The 26036-nt window shown below is 40.0% G+C and overlaps 1 protein-coding gene across 18 annotated transcripts in view; it reads left to right on the top strand.

Moving 5' to 3' along the window:
- The window catches only part of MCTP1 (multiple C2 and transmembrane domain containing 1), a 504318-nt gene that overhangs the window by 18110 nt on the left and 460172 nt on the right, over positions 1 to 26036 (top strand). The window lies entirely within an intron of this gene.

The following is a 26036-nucleotide window of genomic DNA, read 5'->3' as shown; positions in this document are numbered from 1 at the left end:
TGTTTTCATTAAAAAATATATTGCTGTGGGCAAGCAAAAATTTCCCATGTGCACTTGGGGTTGTGTCAATAATCAGTAGTTGGGAAGATGAATGATCAGGCACCTAGAACATTGATCTGTGAGCCGCTGGATCTAGTTACTGGTCTGGGCCACAGGGCTCACACCAGCCCTGCAGGAGAAGACAGTTTTTCCTGTTTTTAATGTAAAATGAGCATAGTGTATAGAATAAAAAAGTATGTCAGATTCCTTTTTTAATGCCTTTCTATACTATTGTAAAGCCATAGTAGTGAGATGAGTAGTTTTAAAGTCAGCTTTGGTACAAATGATAACACTTGAGTTAACTTAAAGGCTCTCATTAATTGAGGCCTAGAATGTTGGAAAAGACCCTATAAATCATACTTTCCATAGATAGATAGTGATGCTTGGGAATAAATATACTGAGGAAGTTAAAATACTGTCTTCTCCTTTTACAGAGTCTAGTATACGAGCAAGTCCTGATTCACACCCCACTTAGAAGCAGTTTCATTTATGCAGATATGCTTTAGCAGTATTCATCCATCGCTGCCTTAGTTTCTCTACTGTCCTATCACACTCTGGAAAAAATTTTCCTTTCGAGGATCTCTAGTTTCAGTAGAAAGGAAGAGAAGGAATCGTGCAAAGGAAGAACGGCTGAGGCAAGCTGCCCACCTCTGGGGTGAGGATCCTACTGGTTGACTTCGCCATGGCAGAGAGAGGACTGGGCAGAGTGCCTTCCGGAGCTCACTAAGGTGCTAGCCCCTCCAAACCCCACATTTCTCTTCTGTAAAACTGGGAGAATAACACACTTACCCAATGGTGTTCTTTAGAGTGAGTTCCTGCCACATGGTAAACGCTCAAACATATTCATTATTCTCCTATGCTGCCTGCCCTCCCACCCCCCGTCACTGTTAATAGGCTGTTATTCTCCAATATTTGGCTTAACAGGTATTTATTTCCTTTAAAAGTTACACCCTTGTCTTCTGGAACCTTAAGGACTGATCATTCCTACTCTAGCATGAATTAATTCACTTAGATTCTTTCCTCCTCATTCCTGGATAGAAAACTAAATTTTGATGGGGGTGGGTGGAGTTGGGAGTGGAATGAAGTAGCTTGATCTGTCAAATTTGGGGCAGTGACCTGGGCCTGAGGGGCTGCTGCAACACTTAGTAGTCGGCAGGCGTGCGAAGAGGTTGGAAAATAGTAGAGCTTTGAGTGGAGGTGTGCGGGAAGGGAGAATGCTGTCTGAAGACTTTCTTTGATCCCGAGCTTTGCTGCAGAATGACTGGATCTGGCAAAGGAGTGAGCAACCTACCGTGTTCTCCTCCTGTCCCTTATAATTTCTTGCCCCCAGAACTTGGGCTGGAGCTGCTAGGGCTGTATTAGGAGGTCTCATCTGGAAACCAGCCCCATTTGTGACATTGCTTCCCTGGGCCGATGAAGGCAGTAAACAGCTTTCTGGAACCTCACCAGTTCAGGAAACCCAGGGCCTGCCTGCACTTTACAGATAATAGTTTTGTAATGATTGGCCTTCCTACACTTGAAAATGTTTCTTCACCACAGCCCAAGTGGAGTGTCTCCTCCGAAGGGGTCACTTTTAGTTACTCCCTTTGCTTAATATATGCCTTGCACATAGGAGATACCCCACAAATGTGAAATCAAATTGAATAATTATTAAATAATTTCTCTATTAATTGAAGAAAAACTTTTAATTTTTATTTTTTTAAAGATTTTATTTATTTATTTGAGAGAGAGAGAGAGCAAGCAAGAGCGAGCACAAGCAGGGTGAAGGGCAGAGGGAGAAGCAGACTCCCCACTGAGCAGGGAGCCTGATGTGGGACTCGATCCCCGGACTTGGGATCATGACCTGAGCTAAAGGTAGACGCTTAACTGATTGAGCCACCCAGGTGCCCCAAGAAAAACTTTTAATTTTTGAAGTATTAGGAGAATAATTAGGGATAAATGATATGGTATGACATAAATGAACTTTATCTTTTAGTTTTCTGATATTTATTGAATAGCTTTGGTCATTTATTAGAAGAATATCTCAAGGAGCTGTTTAGCCGAAACTTTTTAAAAATTTAACACATCTTTATCAATTTCTTAATATTTATGCAACAGTGAACTTTTTCAAATAAAACATTGCATAAGTCCAAAGTTCTGTTTTTAAAGAAAGAATTTAGTTTTACCATGTTTTAATTGTCAGAACAATTATATAAAGTCTGGAAAAAAAACAAACAAATAGATGAACCCAACATAAGAAAGTTAAATGCAAACTTTTGTTCACAAAGTCATAAGTTTCTGAGTTAGGCTATCTCTTATACTCCTGAGAATATCCCACATTGCTACAACTACTGGAGGGATTTTATTTTTCAAGGTTACATAGACAGAAATCATCAGTTTCTCAAATACAGATTTAGAATGTGATTCCAAATCTTTCTCTGCTCACAGCTCTGCACGTAGTCCTCCCTCGGGTTTTTTGCCGAGAACTGATTTAGGCATCTTCATCTCATTCTTGGTCCTTTTATATTATTTATATTTTTATTTTTGTGTGTCATTTCCTTTCCTTCCTAAAAGCGGGTGTGATGCCTAAGAATAGTGGTGCTTTTGGTATCCTCTGAAGGTATTTTCAGAGTGCCTATCTAGGTACTGTGCTAGGAGTAGCATGCAGGGCTTCCCCGCTCTCCTTCACCATTTCACAACTGAAACAAACTACAAGCTCTCAGAAGTCTCCTTGGTTAAAAAAAGTGTCCATGGATTGTAGACTTCATTTTCAAGAGCTTGATCATCTTAAGACCTACTGGCAAGAGTAAATGAGCAGGCAAAGACTTAGAGCAGAGCCATCGTGGAAGCTTCAGTGCTCCAGCCATATCCCCTCTTCTGGTGATGTGCCCTTCCTCCCACCTCTGGGGCTGTAGGTTGTGTGGCTTCACAGCTGTGTCCCTCTGTGGGGATGCTCAGAGCCAATGACTGCTTGATGAGAGGTTAAAGGCCCAGCCCTCCTGCCTCCATTTGGGGCATCTCTGCAGTCCAGGCTCCAGTGCTCCCGGTGGGATCTATTTCAACTCCGTTGAAACCACACTGTGGGTCACCTTCTCCCTCCCAACCTTCCCCTCTCACGTCTCTACAGGGGCATCTTAAGGGGCACTGCCTTTGCCCCAAAAAACCATCTGCATGCAGCTCTTCATCACAGAGAACGTTTCTAAGAAACTCATTCTAACAGACATCGTTGAATTTCTTGAAGTGATCTCGAAGTTTTTGGAAGAAACAATTAGATGTCATGGAAACAATGACAATGGTTTTGGAGAGTTTGGTGATACATGGACATTTTGAAGACAATCAAGGGAAGTTTTGCTGGTGTGGTTACACCCAGGCTTAAAATAACATTTACGGGAGGATGAAGAAACACAAATGTGCCGGAGGGATGAGCATTAGGTGGCACCAGAGGGCAGTGAAGTTAAAAGGAGATAGACAAATACTACAGGAAATCATTTATTATAGAGCAAAAATTTTAAGTTTTTAAATAAGTATTTTTAAAAATATCACCAAATGCTAACGTGGGAGGAATCTTTTTTAGCTACAGAATCACACTGTGGCCTGGAGATTCAGATGTTGCAAAAAATTAGTTGAAAAGCGCCTACCACTTACTATTCATATACTATCTCACTGCAAAGATCAGGAAATGATCTTTAGCTGTCAAATTAAGAATTCTATGAATTAGGTGTTCTTTTATTATTTTTAAAATAATAAGGTCTTAAGGTGGTTAAGTGTTCCTAATAGTACATTTGCCTGGAGTATAGCAGCTACTGAAATGTTTATTGAATGCATGCAAGAATAGGTGGATAAGGCTGGGAGTTGAATGCAAATCCTGGATTTTTTTTTACTGTTGAGAGGAATGGAACTTACTTCAGAAAAGCTGCACAATCTAATGGGACTTCCAGTACTTTTGGTTATTATTGCAATTAGGTAAATATGTAATCTTGACTTTTTTAAAAACATAGAATGAACTTCTAAGAATCTATTACTGGACATAATCAAAGGTATGAACCAAAATCTCCATGTAGATAATTGTTCATCACTCTGTTACTTTTAACAGGGAAAAATTGGAAATGGCTCAAATATAATGCTTAAAGAATTTAATAAACTGTAGGTATGTGATAATTTAAAATATTTTCAAAACATTTATTAGTATGCATTTTAAATGAACTTTATTTTTAGAACAGTTTTGTAATTACAGAAAAATGACAAAGATGGAACAGCAAATTGCCATATATTCAGCACTCAGTTTCCCTCTTTTTTTTTTTTAGAATTTATTTATTTATTTATTTATTTGACAGAGAGAGCATAAGCAGGTGGAGTAGCAGATAGAGGGAGAGGGAGAAGCAGGCTCCCCGCCGAGAAAGGAGCCCCATGTGGGGCTTGATCCCAGGACCCTGGGATCATGATCTCAGCCAAAGGCAGTCGCTTAACCAACTGAGCCACCCAGGTGCCCCTCAGTTTCCCCTCTTATTAACATTTAGCATCACTATGGTACATTTGTTACAGTTAATGAACTGACATTATTATTAACTTAAAGTCCATACTTCATTCAGATCTCTTTAGATTTTACCTAATGTCATTTGTCTGTTCTGGGATCCCATCTAGTATACCAATTATATTTTGTCATGTTTTCTTAAACTCCTATTGACTATGACAGTTTTTTGGACATTCCTTATTTTTGATAACCTTGATAGCCTTGAGGAGTATGGTCAGACATTCTGTAGAATATTTCTCAACTGGAATTTGTCTGATGTTTTTTTTTTTTTTTTCTCATTATTAGGCTGGGATTATGGGGTTTGGGAGAAAGACCATGGAGGTAGAGTGCCATTCTCATCAGATCTTATCAAGGGTGCATACTATCCACCTGACTTATTATGGTCAATGTGATCCTTGATCACTTGCCGGAGGTAGTGTTTGGCAGACTTCTGTAAAGTTATTCCCCCACCCCCCCACACTTCCCATACTGTATTCCTTGGAAGGAAGTCATTGTGCACAGCTTATACTTAGGGATTGGGAAGTTATGTTCTGCTTCTGTGAGGGTGGAGTACTGACATAAATTGTTTGCAATTCAGCAGGAGCAATTTATCTAGTCTCCCCATTATTTATTTATTCAATCATTGATTTATAGCAGTATGAACTCATGGATATTCATTTTATGTGGGTTATAATTTTGTGTTATAACCCAACACTAATTAATTTACTTTTCCACTCAGATTGTTCCCACTTTGGCTACTGAGAGCTCTTTCAATTGGCTGCTGTGTCCCTTTGGCTTATTCCCATCTTTGTACGTGTATTTATTTTCTTCAGTATTTCCTTACTTTCTTACTATAAGATGCTCAAGGCTCATCTGTTGTTTCCTGCTCTAGTCCTAGAAATAACCATTTCCTGAAGAATTCCTAGGTCCTTTTATTGGGGAATGGTATTAGAAACCAAGATTTGGACATGAGGTATGCTCATTGCTATCGGGAAACATTTTTAGTGGCATAGGACAGTGTTTATTATAATCTGACATTTTTTTTAAAGACTTTATTTATTTATTTGAGAGAGAGAGAATGAGAGATAGACAGCACGAGAGGGAAGAGGGTCAGAGGGAGAAGTAGACTCCCTGCCGAGCAGGGAGCCCGATGCGGGACTCGATCCTGGGACTCCAGGATCATGACCTGAGCCGAAGGCAGTTGCTTCACCAACTGAGCCACCCAGGCGCCTTATAATCTGAAATTTTAAAAACACATGAAGTTAGATAAACAGTGATATCAATTGTGTATATGTAAAAGCTATAAATATAAGTTCATAGAAAAATAAAGAAAATAATTTCAATATAGCAACAGTTCATTTATCAAAGATCGTAAGATTTTTATATTTTTATACTTTTCTTCCCCCCTCTCCACCCCAGTTCTGGATCATGAATCATACATCTGGCAATTACAGAAAAGAAACAACAGCTAGTGTCTTTTTTTAAACCTTAAAATTATTTTTTAAAAGTAAAATGAGGCACAGAGCACCTGGGTGGCTCAGTTGGTTAGGTGTCCACTTCTTGATTTCAGCTTAGGTCATGATCTCAGGGTCGTGAGATCAAGCCCCATGTCCAGCTCCATGCTGAGCACAGACCCTGCTTAAGATCCTCTCTCTCTCAAATAAATAAATAAATAAATAAATAAATAAATAAATAGTAAAATGAGGGAGATCTTGTTAATGTTACTCATCTCCTCAGACTGTATTTTACCAATCATTAAGCAACATTCTCAAGGTAGATACCATGAATTGAACCAGAAGCTGTTATCAACATCTGTTCTGAGGAGAATTTGAGGACAGTTAATGTAATGAGGGAAATTTTCCAGTGACCACAGTGTGGTGAAATGTCCTTACCAGTATTAAAATAATTCAAAAACATTATTCTTATGTCAGGGTTTCTTAAACTTCAGTAATTCATAGTTTCTGCCATACCTACCCACCACCTGTACAATATGTATTTAATGGTTTTCTCTAAACTGATTTTTTAGGTACACTTAAGAAACTGTTTTTCACTACCCAAAATAAAAATCTCCTATCATGAAGAGAATGTGAACCGAAAACAGATTGCATTGGAACAAAACAATGTTATTAAAAGTAAAAAAGTAAAGTGAAGCGTGTGCTGATGTAAAGTCAGCATGTAAAAATATGGTATAAAATTTCTTTATGGTTTTGGACCCTACTTTAGCACCTCATCTTGCTTTTTCTTGCTTCCTCCAAATAAGCTACACTCTTCTTCTTTTTTTAAAGATTTTATTTATTTATTTGACAGAGAGATAGAAGAGCACAAGCAGAGGGAATGGCAGAGGGAGAGGGAGAAGCAGGCTCTGCACTGAGCAGGGAGCCCGATGCGGGACTTGATCATGACCTGAGCCGAAGGCAGGCGCTTAACCATCTGAGCCACCCAGGTGCCCTAAGCTACACTATTCTTAATTTAGAGCCTTGGGCACCTGGGTGGCTCAGTTGGTTAAGCGACTGCCTTCGGCTCAGGTCATGATCCAGGAGTCCTTGGATCGAGTCCCATCGGGCTCCCTGCTCGGTGGAGAGTCTGCTTCTCCCTCTGACCCTCCCCCCTCTCATGTGCTCTCTCTCTCTCTGTCTCAAATAAATAAATAAATAAATAAATCTTTAAAAAAAAATTTAGAGCCTTTTATTGGTCACAACCCTCCCCGTTATGCTCTCTCTTCTGCCTGGAACATTTAGTTCATGTCTGCTCATTTGCCAGCTATCAGCTCATCCTCAGGGAAGCTGTTCTCTGTCTTCCTGACTTGATCAAATCCCCAGTTACAGTTCTTTCCTTTATATATTCTGCTTTGGAGCACTGTTCCCAGTTGGGATGTTATAATAGTGAGATTATTTGAGTGCCCATCTTTTTTAGTTTCCTCCATGAGGGTGTGGATCTGGACACACTGTTGTATTCCAAGCATGTTGGATTGTGCCTGTCCTATAAAAGGAACTCACTAAATACTGAAATATATGAATGAATGAACATAACACTCCCTAGATGTTTGACATTATGATTGGTGAATTCCAAATATTCCTTGTGAGTGTAGTATTTTTCCTCTCAACTTAATTTGTTTTTTCCCCAGGTCATGTTGAATTTGACTAATAAAGAGGGATAGGAATAGACACCAACTAGCTTTTTGTGTCCCTGAGAAGAATTTTGAGGGTCAAGCCTTGTCCCCCTCCCTACTCATCTCAGACTCCTGCTGGCAAGTTTGGCAGCTTGTATCCATCTGGGTTCAGCAGTGAGAGGTGGGTAGGAAGAGAGAAGCCAGAGTATTTCTCCTGACACCGCTCTGCTTCTTGGAGAGGCTCTGGCCAGGGTAATATGTCTCCTATGCCTCCAGGCCCCGCACCCCCGCCTCATTCCAGTGTGATATCTGCTTCCCTGGGTGACCTCAACACTGGGCCCCAGTCACCTCCTCCCCTTTGTCTATCCTAAGGGCGACAGTAACTGTCTGTTTTTGCCAAACTGGATCTAGTCTTCGTGGGTTGGAATTCTTGCTTCACCATTTACTAACTGTGTGGTTGTGAATGAAATGCTTCAATAGTTTATGGTTTGGGAGACTAAGTTATTCACATTTTTATTGACTGAATTTTTAACAGATGTAGTAAACTTGTCTAGCGAGTTAAAAAATCTAGGGATTTATTGCCGATTTAATAAAAAGTTAATATAATAATAGGTATTTTATGGCCCAGACTACATGTTTAGTAATCATGAAAATTGCAAACTAAACAATAGACTGTCTGATGTTAGGATATTGGATTACCCTTTCAAATGGGCAAATTTACAATTCTCCGTCCCCACCACAGTGTTTCATATGCAATGAAATGAAATGTCTTCTTTTCAGGACCTTTAATAGTCCTGTCTTTGTGTGTTAGTTTAGAGTTACACATTTATTATTTTCTTAGTACATATACCTTTATTTTATTCTAATGATGTGTCGTGTGGTTTTAAAAAGGATATATGTGAATTTGGCCCTTTCTTTAGTAATTCTTTTCATGAATTTTCATTGGGAAAGAGCAAAGACAAAGATTCACTGTGGCAGGTTAGTATAAGGTAGGTACTTAATGCATCATCTGTGTTTGGAGTACATTGTTTAATTGCATCTTGGTTCATTTTCTATTAAATTTGAACTGTGTGTGCCATACACTACCCCTTCTTCTGAACGGAGTTGTTAAACTTATTGTTGTCAGTGGGAACTTCAGAAATTATACCAGGAAAGTACTTATCCCATCCTCTGGCAATGTTCTTATACTTGCACATAAAAATTCTTGTAGAGTATATGGATACAAAATGGATATTTTAGAAATAAATCTTTATTTCTAAAAAAGGTAATGATGTTTATATAGATGAAATTTTAAAAATCATCTCATGTGTTCTCACCCCTTAGTCTCTTGGATATTCTGCTAGTTGCCTTATAATCTGCCATATTTACTGTACTAGCTGGTGATTTTCATTTTTCCAAAAATGCCAAGTATTCTTTCCTTGAATGATTTATATGTTAGTATTGGTACTTATAAAAAACTATTTTTAACAACAATCATCTAGAAGGTACACAAAATGACCTTATTTTTCTCTTCTGCCAAGGTTGTTAATGCATTGTTAAATGGAAAGATTGCCAAATGATTGATAGAATTGAGCTGCATTTGCTACAGTGTTTAGTCTTTGGGAATTAAGTCAGTCCTGTTGACAGCATGGGGTCCAACGTTTATGATACAGTTGCTCCTCACATCTATTATTTGTCAAACTAAAGGCGGAAACAAGTAAGAATTAGGAATGTAATTTTATATATGGGAAAAATAGGAATGGAATGCCTAAGAAATTAAAAAAATATATAAAAGTACAGATCCTAGACCTAGACTGCATAGGTTCAGGTCCCAGTTACAAAACTTATGAGAGGGTAAATGCAAATGAAAAATTAGAGGCTTAATTCTCCTTAAAAGTAACAGATGAGCCTTCTACCTCCTGCCTTTTCTTAGAATATTTACTTTAGAAAACTTGTAAGTTCTCTGTCCTTTTGAAATGAGTGCAAATCTTTTAAAATGCCACATAAAACTTTGCCCCCTTGAAGACCCAGGAATATCTTTCTTGAGGACCTGTGAAGCATCTCTTTGAAATGTTAATTTCAGGGAGGATAGCACCCCAGCCTTCCAGTTTCTTTTTTTTTTAAATGTTTTATTTATTTATTCATGAGAGTCAGAGAGAGAGAGAGAGAGAGAGAGGCAGAGGGAGAAGCAGGCTCCCCGCAGAGCAGGGAGCCTGATGCGGGACTCGATCCCAGGACTCTGGGATCATGACCTGAGCCGAAGGCAGACGCTTAACCATCTGAGCCACCCAGGCGCCCAGCCTTCCAGTTTCTGTGGGAGAGGAGAAGCCTAATTTTGGTAGGTTGTCCAGTCCTGAAACTACCTTCTGTCATAAAGATGTGAGAAGTATATTCTTCCTTTGGGCAAAGCCAATTAGCTAGCCCAGATGATCACCTGAATTACCAGGTGAGTTTAGGATGAACGCTATGTGACAAATGGTACATCAAGTCCTCTAACCTGGGGCCTACTTATTGTTTATCTTATAAGTACTGCACGCTAACCGATTGTGCCACTGGAGCTGTTAGTTATTGTTTATCTTGAGAGCATATATGTAACGGGCTGTATCTGTTTGGCTGGATACAAGGGTGAGATTTATTTCTGTCTTTGCAATCTTTTAGGGGAATGACTGGCGCACATCACGTTCTGGTCTGATGCTCATTCAGTAATAGAACTGTTTTCTTTCTTGTCTCCCTTTGCAGAGAGGTTTTTCTATGGCTGGCAGGAGATTTTGTTTTTAATTACATTTCCCCGGCACTTACTAGATATGTGGTTTGAGGCAAGTTTTTGAATCTCTGTGTTCCTTATCCGTTTCCTTATAGTTTCCTTATCTGTTAATTGTAGATAATAGTAGTACTTGTTACTACTGTTTTTACTAGGATTGTTGTGAAGATTAAATATAAAATGACTAAATATGTGTAAAGTACTTAGAGCCAGGTAGTAGTAGGTAAAGTATGAGTACTAGCTATTATTATTACTATAAGTAGAAATTTAAAATGCTCACTAATATTTTAAAAAGAAGTTTTGGCTTTATTCAATTCTGGTTCCTATTCTAATACACTGTATTTCCAGAAGATTTTCAATGAAACGGCCATTAAACTAAGAAATCCATCAGCAAGACATAAAATCTCAGCCTAAATTTCACCATCCACATGGAAATTGTGGAGTTAAATACTTCCCCTAAATTTGAGAAATCTGTGAAATATTACTCTTTCATTGATAATAATAGCTCATGAGATCAAAATCCTTACCACAAAGGCTTGCATGGACTTTGTCTACTTCTTCAACCTTAAACTCCTACCATTCTTTCCCTTGGTAACTAGAAGGTAGTCATATTGATATTCTTTAGTTTCCTCTAACAGCCAAACATGTTTCACCTCAGGGCCTTTGCACTTGCTCTTCCCTCTTCTTGGAAAGCTCTTCTTTCATTTTTTTTGCAACTGTTGGCTCCTTCTCCTCATTTTCTCACTTGACCCTGTTGTGTTTTACAGCAATTGTCACTATCCAAAATTCTTGCCTGTATTTGCTAAATCTGTGATTATGAATATAATGGATGGGTCAAAATTCAAACTTATATTGGTCTGACTCAAAATCGTGTTTTCTTTGTATGGCACTAAAAATGAACCCCCCCCCTTCTGTCAAAAACTGTAAAGGGTCTGAGATTTTACTGCTCTTGCAAGTCAACCAGTTAGTTGCCACAGTTTCATGGATGCTGACAGAAGACACTAGAACCCTGGGTGAGAGACAAAGGACTTTATGACTTATGACATAGCAGATGAACTTTATTATATATCTGTTTTCTTTGGCTATTCACAAGTGTCACTGATTCTTCATTGCTCGCACAATAAAGTCAAAAGGACTTAGAACAAGAAATATTAGGCCCTTTGTGATGTGACCCCTGCCTAGCTCCTCTCTCAACACGTCCTTAGTCAAACTATGCTCCATTCACACTGTAGTTCTCCCTGCTTACTCATTTCAGGTGTTTCAAGTCTCCCTCTGCTTGAGATGTACTTCTCCCTTCCCTTCCATGTTTACCTCTTTCTCTACTTTAAGTCTCAGTGTACATATCACCTCTTCTAACACAAATAAGCCTTAACCTTCCGTCTGTATTTTCTGTACCTATCCCTCTCTCAGTACTTGGTGAGGTTATTCTAGTTTCCTTTTCATTATTTTTAAGTTCCTGGAGGGCAGAGATTATCTTGTGTTTTTAGGTATATGCCCAGGAGCAGGACAGAGCCTGGCCTTGAGCTGACTCTCACAGCCATTCTGTGAAAGAGCAGATGGATGAGTAAATAACGGAGTAATTCAGGTGTTAGTGACTGAGGACTTCCAGCCTGGGGAGAGCAAGGATGACCTAACTGTTATAACATTTCATTTACATTTGGATAGCTAGATGTATCACAATGGAAGAAATGTAGAAATGTCTTATAGTATTGTTTTTATTCCTAATTAGTTTTGTTTTAGGAAAAAAAAAAAGGGTTATCACACTTCCCCCTATCATATGTTCTTAAGTTTAAAAGTATGTATCTGGAAGGTCAAGAGAGCTGAAGTCAAATAGTTATTGTCTACCAGGCATTGTGTTAGGGTTTCTCCACACTTTTATAGTTCATTTAGTCTTTATAATAGTCCTAAGAAGGGATGCCTGGGTGGCTCAGTTGGTTAAACACCTCTCTTCAGCTCAGGTCATGATCCCAGGGTCCTGGGAATGAGTCCCACATCAAGCTCTGCACTCAGTGGAGAGCCTGTTTCTTCCTCTGCCTGCCACTCCCCCTGCTTGTGCTCTCTCTGTCTCGCTGACAAATAAATAAATTAATTAAATTAAATAAATATAATAGTCCTAAGAAGATAAAGTTAATTTCCTCTTCTTCCTAATGAAGAAATTGAGGCTCAGATATGAACATAAAATGCCCCAAGTCACATGGTCAGAGTAAACCTCTACTAAGTGCTTATGACAAGTCAGACATTATTCTAAGCACTTACATATAATCATGTACTCTGAGGTAGGTATTATTTTTATCTCATTTTTTAGATGAGGAAACAGAAACACAGAGAAGTATAGTAACTTCCCTGTCAGTTCACTCCTTATTGCCATCTGTTCCTTTAAGTCCTTGAATATATTTATAATAGTTGCTTTACAATTCTTGCTTAATAATTTTAACACCTGAATCATCATTTCCTGGCTTCTCTTGACTGCCTTATTTCTTGGCTGTGGGTTGTGTTTTGCTGTTTCTTCTTATGTCTAGTAATTTTCTTATTGTATGGTGTACATCGTAGATGATATATTGTATGCAGTCTGAATTATCTCCTTTTCTATTCTAGAGCATGCTTTTTAGTCCTAAGGCATGGGGTCTCAACTGAATGCCTAAGGTTTTCAGCAAGATCCCTTCATTCTGGTTTCTCCAGAACTCCATATTCCAGCCCTGTGCAAACTTTATACAACCTGTTCAGCTCTCACCTCTGTATCAGATGATGTCTGCTAGACTTTCTTGTTTGTACCAAAGACTCGTTATAAATCCCCATAATGACTTCCAGCCTGCTCTCTTCCCACCCCCTGAAGCTTGGGATTCTGTTCTCCCTGCCTCATTGGCTTACTACAGTCCCAACTCCTCTTGGTATCTGTTATCCTGCACTGCCCCAGTAAAGGCCAATCCTGGACTAACTCCAGGTTTCTCTTCTTTCCAGAACCACAGTTATATGCTACCTGTTCTTTTGGGTTCAAAAAAAGTGCCCTCTTACATTTTCCCATTTTATAGTTGCCCCTTCCTTTTTTTGTTTTAAACCAGTCCCATCTTTTTTTTATCACAAGAGATTTTCTATGAGTTTCATTTATCCATTGCTTTCACAGTCCCTTATTACTACATCATCAAGAGGTACATGTTTAATAAAACTAAATTTTCCTTGTTCTCATAATTCTAAGGGGGAATCAAGGTCCTTATGTCATATAGTATATATATTTATCTATCTATCTATCTATCTATCTATCTATCTATCTATCTATCTATCTATCTATCTATCTATATCTCCTCAGAGCTGGGATTCATCTTGTTTATTGATTTACACATACTCAATAGCTGTAGTTGTACTTATCTCCATTTCATTAAGGGTTTTTTTTTGTTTTGTTTTGTTTTGTTTTAGGTTTTGTCCTTTCATTTGGAACATCTTCTCTGTTCCTTCATTTTGCTTGACTCTCTGTGTTAGCTTCTGTGCATTAGATGAATAGCCACCTCTCTCAGTCTTGAAGGAGTGGCCTCATGTAGAAGATGAACCTTATCATTCAGCCTTGCCCTAGATCTTCATTGTCTTTTAAACCTTTGTGATTATCCAAGCAGCTCATTTTATTTTTCGTAGCTCCCAGTAGTTGAGGGTGCCAAGTCCTTCCCCAAAGGGGAAGATTTCAGTCAGCACATAGATTCAGATTGATTGAAAGCCAAACTCTCAAGAAGCAACTTTTAAGTATGCAAATATATACAGTCCTATGGGATGAAAAGCGTAAGCCCCACTGGCCACCAGTCAAGGCAGTCTGGACTGTCCCCTGGGTAGCTTCACAAAGATTGGGGCTCCAGATGAGTGTACAAGCTCCTTTCTGGGAAATACTGGCAAGCTGTAGTGAGGCAGAGGCAGAGGGAGAGTGTAGAGTTAGTGCCTGCCAGAGGATAAAAAAAGAAAAAAAGAAAGAAAAGAAAAAAAAAAAGGCTAGAGGTGTTTTTTGTTTTGTTTTGTTTTAAGATGGGGTCCACTGGGTGGAGCAAGACAGAAGGAGAGTGTAAAGGTGGTGCTGACCTGTCTCTATTCCCAGAAAGAACCCCAGAAGACCCCCAAAATGTGTGTCAGATCAGATGCTTATCCCTCAGGCTGATGTTCCAAGACATGCAGTTGGGCTGTTCCCACAAAAGTCCAGGCCCTCCTTGATTATCACCATGCTGTGCCCTGAGGTGGGTGAGTCCAAGTGTGCAAGCCCCTTAAGAGCCATTTCTCAGTTTGTTATAGCCTTGTATGTCTTGTAGATGTGATCCCTGTTGGTTTTCAGAGTTGATGTTTTGGGGGCTCATCTCCCAGGTACAGGTTTTAAAAATTGGGGTGCCTGATGTGGGGTTTAAACCCTTTGCTCCTTGGGGAGGAGCTCGGGGTTTTGAGTTCCCTCTGGATTATGGCTTGCTGCACTCGAGGTTGTTTATGGTGAGATTGTGTGTCAGCTTGTCCTCCTGCTTTGTTGTGTGCTTTCTCTGGCTCACCCAGTACATAGGAGTTATTCAGTTGGTTCTGGTTTTTTTTCAGAGAAGTTGTTCTTTATGTAGCTATAGATTCTGTGTATTTGTTGGTGGGGGGAGCAGGTGAATTCAGGATCCTCTTACATTGCCATCTTGACCTGGAACCGCTGGAAATTCTAATTTTGACAGGAACTTCAATGACTTCTTTTTGGGAGTAGTATTTTATGACAGATTTTTTTAAACAGATTTATTGCAGCTTAATTGTCACATAAATTTCACATGTTAAAAGTATATCCAGTTTGGTGAGTTTTTGAAGTATGTATACATCTGTAAAATCTTCATTATAATAAAGATAAAGAACATTGCCATGGATCCAGAAAGTTCCCTTATGCCACTTTTTAATCCCTCCTTTCCTCCAACCCCTTGCCTAGGCTACCACTGATCTGATTTATGTAATCACAACTTTAGTTTGCATTTTCTAGAATTTTATGTAAGGAAGATCCTGTACTATTCATTTTGGAGGGGCCTGGAATTTTTCACTCAGTGTAATTTTGAGATCTACCCATGTTGTTTCAGGTATTAGGAGTTAATTCCTTCTTATTGCTGATTGTATGGATATATTTCAGTTTGTTCATCATGTCCATCTGTTAGTGGACATTTGGGTTATGTCCACTTTTGAGTTATTACAAATAAGGCTGGAAATGTAAAATCTATTATTTCTTCCAGTAGAATAGTCTGTGATTGCTTCTCACAATTTAGTAATTTAGGGACTCTTGCTTAAAAAACTAGCTTTTAAAAGATTTCAACCCAAGCTGACCAAGGCCTTCCAGTACTTCTTGCAAGGCCAGGCTACATAGCCTCATCCTGCTTGAACCTGTCTCCTGACTCCCTGACCAGTGCAACATCATTGATGGCAACGGGTCACGTTTTTGCACCCTGGTTCGGAGCAGCAAGTCTGGGACTCTCCCTTGAGGATCCCTGGGGCATACAACAGAGGTCTCCTGTCAAATGACCCTTGTTGCCCTGGTGTAGGACCCAGCCCCTCTCCCCTAGCACTAACCTGGGAAGTGCATAGGGCATTGGGCTAGAGTAAGGAAAAGGGACGGATCATGTGGGGAGAGGACTTTGATCTTGATTGCTACCCTAACCTTGACCTCTAACCTGTGATTCCCCTCAGCTCCTGGGAGAGATGTCCTAATATCTCTTAGGGACCCAGACCCCTAAATTATCCCTCTCCCTCATTTTGGCATGAAGGTGGGAAGGGCATGTATCCCTTCTCCCTAATCCAGGGGTCCTTGGCTAAGGGATAAGAGGTTGTTGTAATGCCTATGGTGCCTCTCCCAGACTCTACTTATCCCATTGCAAGGGTAGGGGACTTGGGGCTGGGATCCATTCACCAAAGCTGGTATGGCCTCTCATTCCTTCAGATCTCTGAGGGGTTTGGGCCTAAATGAATGTGTGTCAGGGGAGGCTTGCTGGTGGGTTAGTGGTCCTCAGGATGTGATAGAAACATCCAGTATGTAAAATGGAACTTGAAATGGGATATAGTAGACAATGAACAGATATGTGGGAAGGTTTGGAGCTGGGGCAGTAGGAAGGGGCCTGGAGTCATTGGCTGCATTAACTTTTGTAGCCATCTAGCCACATCTACAGTGGAAGGGGGAGGGAGCTAAGCTGGGGCAGGGCTGCTTGGGGCTTGGCATGGGGTGGGAAGGGCTATCTTGGTGGCGGGGGGGCTCTGACCACTGTGTTATGTGTGAAGGGTGCCCTCCTGTGTCCTGCAACTTCTGCTCTAACGATAAACTGTAGAGGAACTGAAAAAAAGATGTCAACTATTAGAAAATTTTCAGAGTCCCAGTTAAATCTCCAAATAACTGAGTTTACATAGTACTTTTCCTCTTTGCTTGTCCTATCTTTTTTTTTTTTTTATTAATGCCTCACCAGAAATAAGTGGGAAACAAGGAGAGAGAGAAAGTAAAGAGTGGTATAACGATTTAGAAAAATCTAGTTTTGTTGGCTAAAGATGAACCTATTCATTTCTTAGTAGAAAATAGCCTAGCCCCAGGGCTGTGTTTTAAATGAATAAGGGTCACATCATTTGAGTGAAATGATTTTAAGCATTTCTCTGAGGACTTCTTTTTCTCATTAAGCCTTTTGCATAGGCGTTCTGATTCATAAAGGTGTTGATGTTCATTAAACCTTATAGTTGACTTATATTTTTATTTTCTCTACCTATTTTCACTCAGTGAGAGACTGTGGTTCAGCGTTTCCTTTTTTTGTTACATATGTAACTTTCTAGCTCTTCAGTCCATTTTGCTTTGCGTGGTTGTGCTTTAAATCTCCTCCAGAAGAGGAAATGACTCATTTCTATACAGTAGCATGTAGGTGTTTGATGAATGTTGCTGCCAGGTAGAAAGAGACTGTAATGCCCGTGTAAATGGAGTTTTATAGCTATGAAAATCTGAAGGATTTAAATTTTCTTAGGAATTTAAATTGAGGGAAAATAACTTCAGACATTGGTAAGGTCTTGATGTTCTTTGGGCAAACTAAAAAGTGGTGCGAATATTAAGAAATTGCCAATGGCTTAATGAAAGAATGACATGTTCTTTGAGATGTTTTGCCTCCTGAAATATTGTTTGGGGACTGTGCAAGTTTGGGCAGGATGACACCCCCGGTGTATTATGGGCCTGATGCGTCAGATCAACCCAGATCAATTTTTTTTTAATTTAAAATCAATTATCCAACATATAATACATCATTAGTTTCAGATGTAGAGTTCAATAATTCATCAATTGCGTATAACACCCAGTGCTCATCACATCACATGCCCTCCTTAATGCCAGATCAGTTTTTAAGATTTCTGACTGTTGTGAATTCACAGAAATCTCTAAGTCTATGTGTTCTTCAGACTGCTGTGGTGTAAGAAATGAGGAAGTGAGTTGTATAGTATCTTCCTCTGCAGACTTCTTTTTTTTTAAATAATTTTCATTGTTATGTTAATCACCATACATTACATCATTAGTTTTTGATGTAGTGTTCCATGATTCATTGTTGTGCATAACACCCAGTGCTCCACGCAGAACGTGCCCTCTTTAATACCCATCACCAGGCTAACCCATCCCCCCACCCCCCTCCCCTCTAGAACCCTCGGTTTGTTTTTCAGAGTCCATCGTCTCTAATGGTTCGTCTCCCCCTCCGACTTACTCCCCTTCATTCTTCCCCTCCTGCTATCTTCTTCTTCTTTTTTTTTTCTTAACATATATTGCATTATTTGTTTCAGAAGTACAGATCCGTGATTCATCAGTCTTGTACAATTCACAGTGCTCACCATAGCACATACCCTCCCCAATGTCTATCACCCAGCCACCCCATCCCTCCCACCCCCCACCACTCCAGCAACCCTCAGTTATCCTCTGCAGACTTCTTAATGTTCTAAAAAAAAATGACGTTGTCCTCATTTTAGAGACCGTAAGAAGTTGAGTTGCAAATAGTACATTTTCCTACAAAACAGCTACCATACTGAAAAACGAGAATGGTCTTTACCCGTGTGGAAAGACTGTTGTGAGTGCTTTTTAGGCACAATTCCCACATGGATAGGGTTTGTTAGATATGAAGCACAATTATATGTAGTAGATATCTGCTTAATTACATGTTTTCTCAATTTATGGCAGTGCCTAGAATGGCACCTTACATATAATATGTACTTAATAAAGTTTCATGAAAATGGATGAATTACAAACTGAAAGATGTGTGCAGTAAAGTCTAAAATTGTTCTTTGAGGTATGATTGTGAAACTATGTTTTAGACTTTGCAATCCATGGAAATAAATGTAACCCTTTTGATTTTTTAGCTTGTTATATGTTTATTATTTTGATCACTTAAAAACCGTGCAATATTGTACTATAACACCTCCTCAGATTTGTGAAACTTGATCAGGAATCTGTATTTAAAAACAAAATGCCAAAAAAGGGGAAAAATGGAATATCTGGTTGATTTAGAATCAAATAAAATAATATTTACAGCATAAAATATCCTAGTAGGATGTTTTCTAACATGTGCTTTTAATCAACATGAAGAAAGCAGAGAGTGTGTTAGACAACAAAGAAGAATGTATTTAACTGGTCAGAATAGAAGCTATAAGTATGAAAAGAAATGTAGATAATAAGAAACGATGAGAAATTGTAAAAGTAGAGAATTGTTTTGATTAGATGTAAAATGGTACATTGCCAAGACTTCAATGTCCATGACCAAGTTGGAATCTGCCTAGGTATATGCAGCTAACAAAGATCTTAGAAAAATAAGCCTGCACTGATTTGATAGGTTAGTTTACCAAATATTCAAAAAAGCCTTTTGAATATTCACTATTTGTCAAACACTATCCTAGATGACTAATGTAGAGCATCTGCCTTCAAAGGGTTCATGCTGTGCTGGGGGAGATAGAGAACCAGACCAAAAATTACAATCTAGAGCTTAGAGATGTATCACCATTCACCCTTGGCCTCACTGTTCAGCCAGAACCCGCTGCCAGGTCTGAGCCTTTGTACAACTCAAGAGGAAATGCCCACCCTAACGTTGTTTCTGTCATCCCCAAACTTATGCATGAACACCAGATTAGCATCATATCTAATCTATACAACAATATCTCTTTAAGTTATGCAAGGTATGACATCATACTTTAGGTTAATGTCTTAACAGATAAGTGTTGTACATATAACTTAAAATGATAATATCCTTGTGTGCTTTGTTTTTTTAAAGATTTTATTTATTTGAGAGAGAGAGAGTGAGCGAGAGAGAGGGAGAACACAAGCAAGGGGAGCAGCAGAGGCAGAGGGAGAAGGAGGCTCTCCACTGAGCAGGAAGCTGGATGCAGGGCTTGATCCCAGGACCCTGGGATCATGACCTGAGCAGACATTTAACTGACTGAGCCACCCAGGTGCCCCCCTCTTATGTGCTTTTTATGTTAAATGTTGAATTTCAAGTAATTAAATAAATAAAAAAATAGATGGACAAATGGCATAAATACTAAGATACGGTGTTAGCTAGATGACTTTATGAAGAACACTATATATTTTAAATAAGTGTTTCTAAAATATAGTTTATATATAAATATATACATTAGAGAAATTTAAATAATACTACATGAAAGAAGAATACAGATTAAGTCACATTATATTACTAATCTTTATAGAATTCTAATATTTGTGGAAAACGTTAGGACTCAAAATTTTGTGAGGAAGAAAAATTACACAATAATGTGTAATAACATCCATGAGAAATCTTTAATCAGACATAATAAATAATGTACAAAGTATGAGATAAAAAGTATTAGAAAGAGTGATGTACCTTAGAATCTCAGTTGAAAGTGAGCATCTATTTAGTAAGGCAGATGTGTAGCATGGTAGCATGGTAACTGTAGGGACAATCTAATGACTGACAGGGCTGAGAAAAAATGTAAAATAATTTTTACATGAAATTATGATAATTATAATGCCAATTAACATATCTGATAAAGTTTCACAGTTATTTTTACTGTCCATAAACTTGTGAAATTGACTTCAGCCTCAGCTTTGGCTAAATGTGGATTTTGGGACTCAGCCTCCATCGGATGGAGGTGCACACAGGTATTAGTAGAACATAAAAGGAAGATCTTTGACTCAGTTTGGGTCAGGGGAGTTTTCCTGAGTTGTCTCAAAAGATGAGTGGGAGTTCATGAGGTAAAGAAGGGGTGTGGTGACTACAAGGAAAGAGAATGGACCCCCGGATGCTTAGCGTCATTGAGGCAGAGCATGAGGCTGGGATTGTGGCTGGTGAGACTGGGGAGGAACTGGGTCATGCAGGATTTCTCCACCAGGCTTGATGGTTTAGGCTTTCTATTCTGAAAAAAACATAAGGAGAGGAGTGACTTGCTCAAAGTTGTATCATTCTTGATGGTTTGAGTGACAACAGTGTGAGGTTGGATTGGACAGAATGTAGGAGGCTATTGGGACAGTGAAGGGGTAAGGTGAGGAGAACCCAAATGAGACTTTGGCAGAGTTGAGAAGTGTTTCAGAGTAAAATCAGTAAATGTGATGCTTATTGGGTTTGGGGAGCCCGAGGGCGTTCTCAGAAACTGCCTCAGCTGTGTAGAGGAGTAACCAACTGCACTGTGGTAGGTTGAGAGATGTGAATGCAGGGGGAGGTGAAGTCTATGGTAAGAGAAGGTGTGACATTGAGCTTTGCGCCAGTGAGTTATCCAGATGGAGGCCAGCAGAGATCAGGATGCACGCATCTAAAGCTCCTAAGAGTGAGGCACACCCTGAGGGAGTTGTAGGTTTGAGACCCATCCCCAGGTGGGTGATGGATAAAATGACGGAAGAGGGTGGGATCACTTGAGGAGAACAGCAGAGTGTTAAAAGGTGGTAAGTGCTGCGGTAAAAAGAAAACCAGAACACGGTCAGGAGAATGAAGAGGGCTGGAGTTGAGGGAAAGAGTTTGATGCTTAAATTGGGTAGACAGGGTAGGCTTATTTGGGAAGGTGAGATTGGAGCACAGATTTGAAGGATGTGAGGGAGTCAGCCATGCGCTTGTCCAGGAGAAGAGTACTGCAGGCCAGAGAGGACAGCCAGGGCAAAAGCCCTGACTTTGGAGCATGTCCGCGGTGTGGCAGGAACATGGAAGAGGCCAGGGTGGCTGGGAGGGGTGCGTGAAGTGTTGCAGGGTTTGAGCAAAGTAATGGCATGACTTGCCTTAGACTTTAAAGGAATCATTATGACTGTTGGGCTAGGAATAGACTGGAGATAGAGACAACAGCGTAAGCAAAGACCATAAGGAGGCTGATGCGGCAACCCACAGAGAGCTAGCCTTATCTCCTGCTGAACCCTGGGCTCATTGCATATATGCCCCTCTCCCACCTCAGGGCCTTTGCACTTGCCAATCTTCTTATGAACTATCCTTCTCCTTGCTGTTCATTTTTGCCTAACTAACCCTGTCTGCTCTTTCAGATCCCCTTTAAATACCACTTACTCAAAAAAAAAGGTCTTCCCTGACCATCTCTGACTATGTTAGGTTCCCATTGTTTTTTTTTTTCCCCAAGATTTTTTATTTATTTATTTGACAGAGAGAGACAACGAGAGAGAGAACACAAGCAGGGGGGAGTGGGAGATGAGAGGAAGGCTTCCCGCGGAGCAGGGAGCCCGATGCGGGGCTCGATCCCAGGACCCTGGGAGCATGACCTGAGCCGAAGGCAGACGCTTAACGACTGAGCCACCCAGGCGCCCCTAGGTTCCACTGTTATATATTCTCAAGACTCTTAGTGATTTTCCCTCTTGGAGCTTGTTTGTAAGTGTGTGATTAAATGAGTCTACGTAGATTCCTTGGAGTCTTCACTCCATGAAAAATCTATACTTTATGAGGACAGACACTTACGGCACTCAATAAATATTTGCGGGATAAGTTGTGATGAATAAATGCATGATTGAATGGATGAAATAATGAGATGGAAGGAAGACTCTAAGCCTCTGACCAGCCAGCAAAAGCACATGTCCTTTGCCTCTCTCTATTCCCTTAGTCCTTTAGGAACTAGAAAAGCAAAGCAGAGAGTTGTAAACATGAACCCAACAGTCCATATAACTCAATGCAGGAAAACGCCTATGGTAAGGGAAAATAATTAGCAGTTTCACTGAACATCTTTAACTTAAGCCAAATGTTCTCTGAGTTGAAACATTTGATTACAGACCTCTAGCAGTGACTGCGTTTGCATTTTATGTTTGATTTGCACAGGTGTTGTAATTCAAACCTGGAACAAGACTCCCCAGATAGGTCTTGTGACACACCTTTAATTAAACTCTTTATTAAAACCTACAACTGTGAACATAAATAAACCTCAAAGCACAGTAAATAAATTTGAGAGGCATTCTGAAAACCTAAAACCCCTAAATTGACTTAATTTTGTCTATTCTCTTTCCACTTATCTCTGTGAGAGTTCTTTAGGGTGCTTGGATATGCCTTGTATCATTTTCATAATTTTACCACTGGAGGGCTCAATGGCCTTTTTCATGTCTCTTTTAAGAAGCAAATGTTATGTTTGTGCCACAGTAGACTTGGAGACAAAAAATTTTCTCCCTCTTTTGAGAAAATCTGTTTTTGTTTTTTTGTTTTGTTTTGTTTTTTTTAGGGAGGGGGTACATTTAGGTGCCTGTGTGTGTGTGCCAATTCGGCCAAAATGCTTTCATAAATGCCCTCAAGGATGGAAAGTGTTGCCATTGCTATATGTAAACTGAAGTCAAATAGGCCACACTAACCTCTCTCCCAAAGAATACAAGGGAATCGGAATCACACTGAGCAAGATTTTCAGCATGTGCGTGTGCCCCGGTGGTGTGCTTGCGCGTGCATGCTGGTGGCAGTGTGGAGGAGAGGTAGGGGGCTGCTGAGAGCTCTGCACGCCCAGGAATTATAGGATTAATGTAGTTGGGGTGGGACTGGGAATATTTTTAAGGACTGATTGAAAGGATATAGGAGTGAGTGGGAAATAGTGGTCATGGATGGTTCCAGTACTTGTTAGGTGTTTTGTTGTAAAGACTGAGATTGCAGTTCTTTCCCTGGATGTGTTATATGCATATGTGGTCCAGCTTCTCTGAGGCTGATGCTGGAGCATAGATTGAGCAAAGGAATTCTGACGTGAGTGCTACATCAGTTTGGCATGTGCATGATTTTTTTTGCAGTATTTTGGAGACATCCAGGAAATAACAATGAGGCATTATGCAAATAACGTAGAGACAGTGTTGGCCCCCAAGTGAAAGTATAAAATGAACACAAAGCAGAGAGATGGAAATATCAGAATGGCTCTCCCAGTCTTGGTAAGACTTAACTAAAAACTGATTGAAAAATTCACATATTTAAAGAAATAACGTGCCACTTGGAAGGGAGATGACTTCGCAGCCTGACACCTACACGGGATTGGAGGAGAGTCTGAGAAAGGAACTGGAGGGGCCTGGCTCAGAACTGCTCAAGAAGGCTGGCATGGCAACTTCAATCCTTTTGACTTCCCCACCATGGCGATGGATGGTTGTGCCCCTATGATTTTGAATTGCCGGTGAATTCTCCTTATTCTGATGTCATGTTTATTCGACTACATTTGGTCTATGATTTGGCCTTTCATTGCTTTGCCTGTTGCAGAGAATGTACTGATCAATCTGAGCATTCAGATCCACGTGTCAGGTCTGCTTTTCGTAACAGCTCAGCAGCCTCATGTGTGGTGTGCTGAAAACAATCAGGTTCTGAGCCAGCAGAGGTGAGAACAAGGCTCTGGGCCGTGGCAGGTTCACCAAGGTGTATGGCACATTCTTAGGCTATTTGCAGCTTTCCCATGGGCCTGTCATGGTGATGCTTCTCACTGTCCCCTTTCCTTCCAGTCTCTACACATCTCACTAAATATTTCATAGAGTAAATCAGAAAGAAAAGCTGAGACCAGAAAAAAACTAGTCTTAAAAAGGAAATACCAAGCATTGTAATTATAAAATTTCCTTAAAGTATTTTATTCATGAATCAAAGAAGGAGTTTAGTGAGCATTTACTATGCGCTTAACATTGTGTGTTTTTCGCCCTTGTGTTACACTGCGGTTTGCCGAGAAAATAAAGTGGAATATCTCTCTTCTTGGAAGCCCGATTTATTTTTCTATGAAACAGAAGCTACAGCTTCTATTAGAGGCTTCTTGTGTAGGCAGAGAATAGCCCTCAAAGGGCTTAGCCATCAGGCTCCCTGCCTTGGTCATGCTGAGAAGAACTGAAGCAGTTCCTTTACTCGCCGATTTTGGGTCCATCCTACCAGTTATTCTCTTCTGGGTGGCGTCCAAGCTTACTCCAACTCACTGTGTCCCTAATGGCCTGTTATGAAGCCACCTTCAGCAGGTGTTTCTGGAAACTTCCGTCTGGGCTCAGCGATGGTGCCTGCTGGTTCTGGGGAAAGGTTAAGCGGCAGAGAGGTGGCAGCCATCATCTCCTCTAGACAGCCTATGTATGGATATCTTGCCTGGCAGAGTGCCACCTTGCCGACCCTTAGAGGATCTTTGGGATTTCTGGAACATGTCAAGGAACATGCCAAGAAGAGGGACTAGAGATAATTACTACACACTAAGCATTTCTAGGAAGTTTCCGGGGGTGTTACCTGATATGAAAGTGGCTTAGATTGCATAGGTGGTAAGGAAACATCAGAATAGCCAGCTAAAATGGCTTCAATAAGAAGGCCGTTTTAAATCTCACTTAATGGGGAATTTTGAGACTCCAGGGTCGGTTTGGCAGCTCAGCAGAGTCTTCAAGGATGAAGTTGCTCTTTATATTTCCCTTGGGATCTTCGGCATGTCACTGAAGTCTTCTCTCATGTCATAGGATGACTCCAGCAGTTTTGATTATCTCGTGCTTCTAGATGTGTTGTATGCAAATGTGGTCTAACCTCTGTGAGGCTGACGCATGGTACGGATTGAGCAAAGGAATTCTGACACGAGTACCACATCAGTTTGGCACCTGTATACATTTTTGTTTGTTTGTTTTGGTGATTTTTAGGAGGGAAAAAGTGGTGTCTCTCTGCATCTCCCTTTTTAACAGGGAGGAAAATCTTTCCCATGATCCAGCAGGCTGCTTGTTAGGTCTTTCGGTTAGAACTGGATTGCATGCCCACCTTTTATCCATTTACCAGCCCAGATTATATATAGCTTCAATCTAGACCAATCACAGTTGACCTCCTAGGAATAGGCACATCGCTACTCACCAGTCTCATAGGAAATAAAGGTTGTAACATAAAAGGAAGATAGGCGGCTGTTAACTGTCTTTTCCAAGGTTGGAAAAAAGAAAATTGACTTAAAAGACATTAAAGAGAATTTAGAATGCCTCTAAAGGAAGAATGTGCAGACAAGAAAGTGGTATTGGGCACTGGATCATATTATTGGCAGTGAGCATATTTATCACTAAAGATTTTCTGAAAATCGAATGAACGGATTTTGACTAGAACATAATTTGGCCTTGCTTGGAGTTTGGAAGATGAATTAAGGTATCTTAAGAGTTTTCATCCTGTTGATAAGGAAAAATGTCATCAACAAGGAATGAAGTAAGAGCTGTATTCAAATCCTTAAGTGGACTTGGTCTCTCAAGCTTTGAAAAACAAGTTCAGAAGTGTAATCTTTTTCATTTCTGTGATCATGTTCTT

This window comes from Callorhinus ursinus, unplaced genomic scaffold (assembly GCF_003265705.2).
Source record: "Callorhinus ursinus isolate GAN/ISIS: 27379988/994484 unplaced genomic scaffold, GSC_fseal_2.0 scaffold3, whole genome shotgun sequence".
Taxonomy (NCBI): Eukaryota; Metazoa; Chordata; class Mammalia; order Carnivora; family Otariidae; genus Callorhinus; species Callorhinus ursinus.
This window is presented reverse-complemented; position numbering and strand designations above follow the sequence as displayed.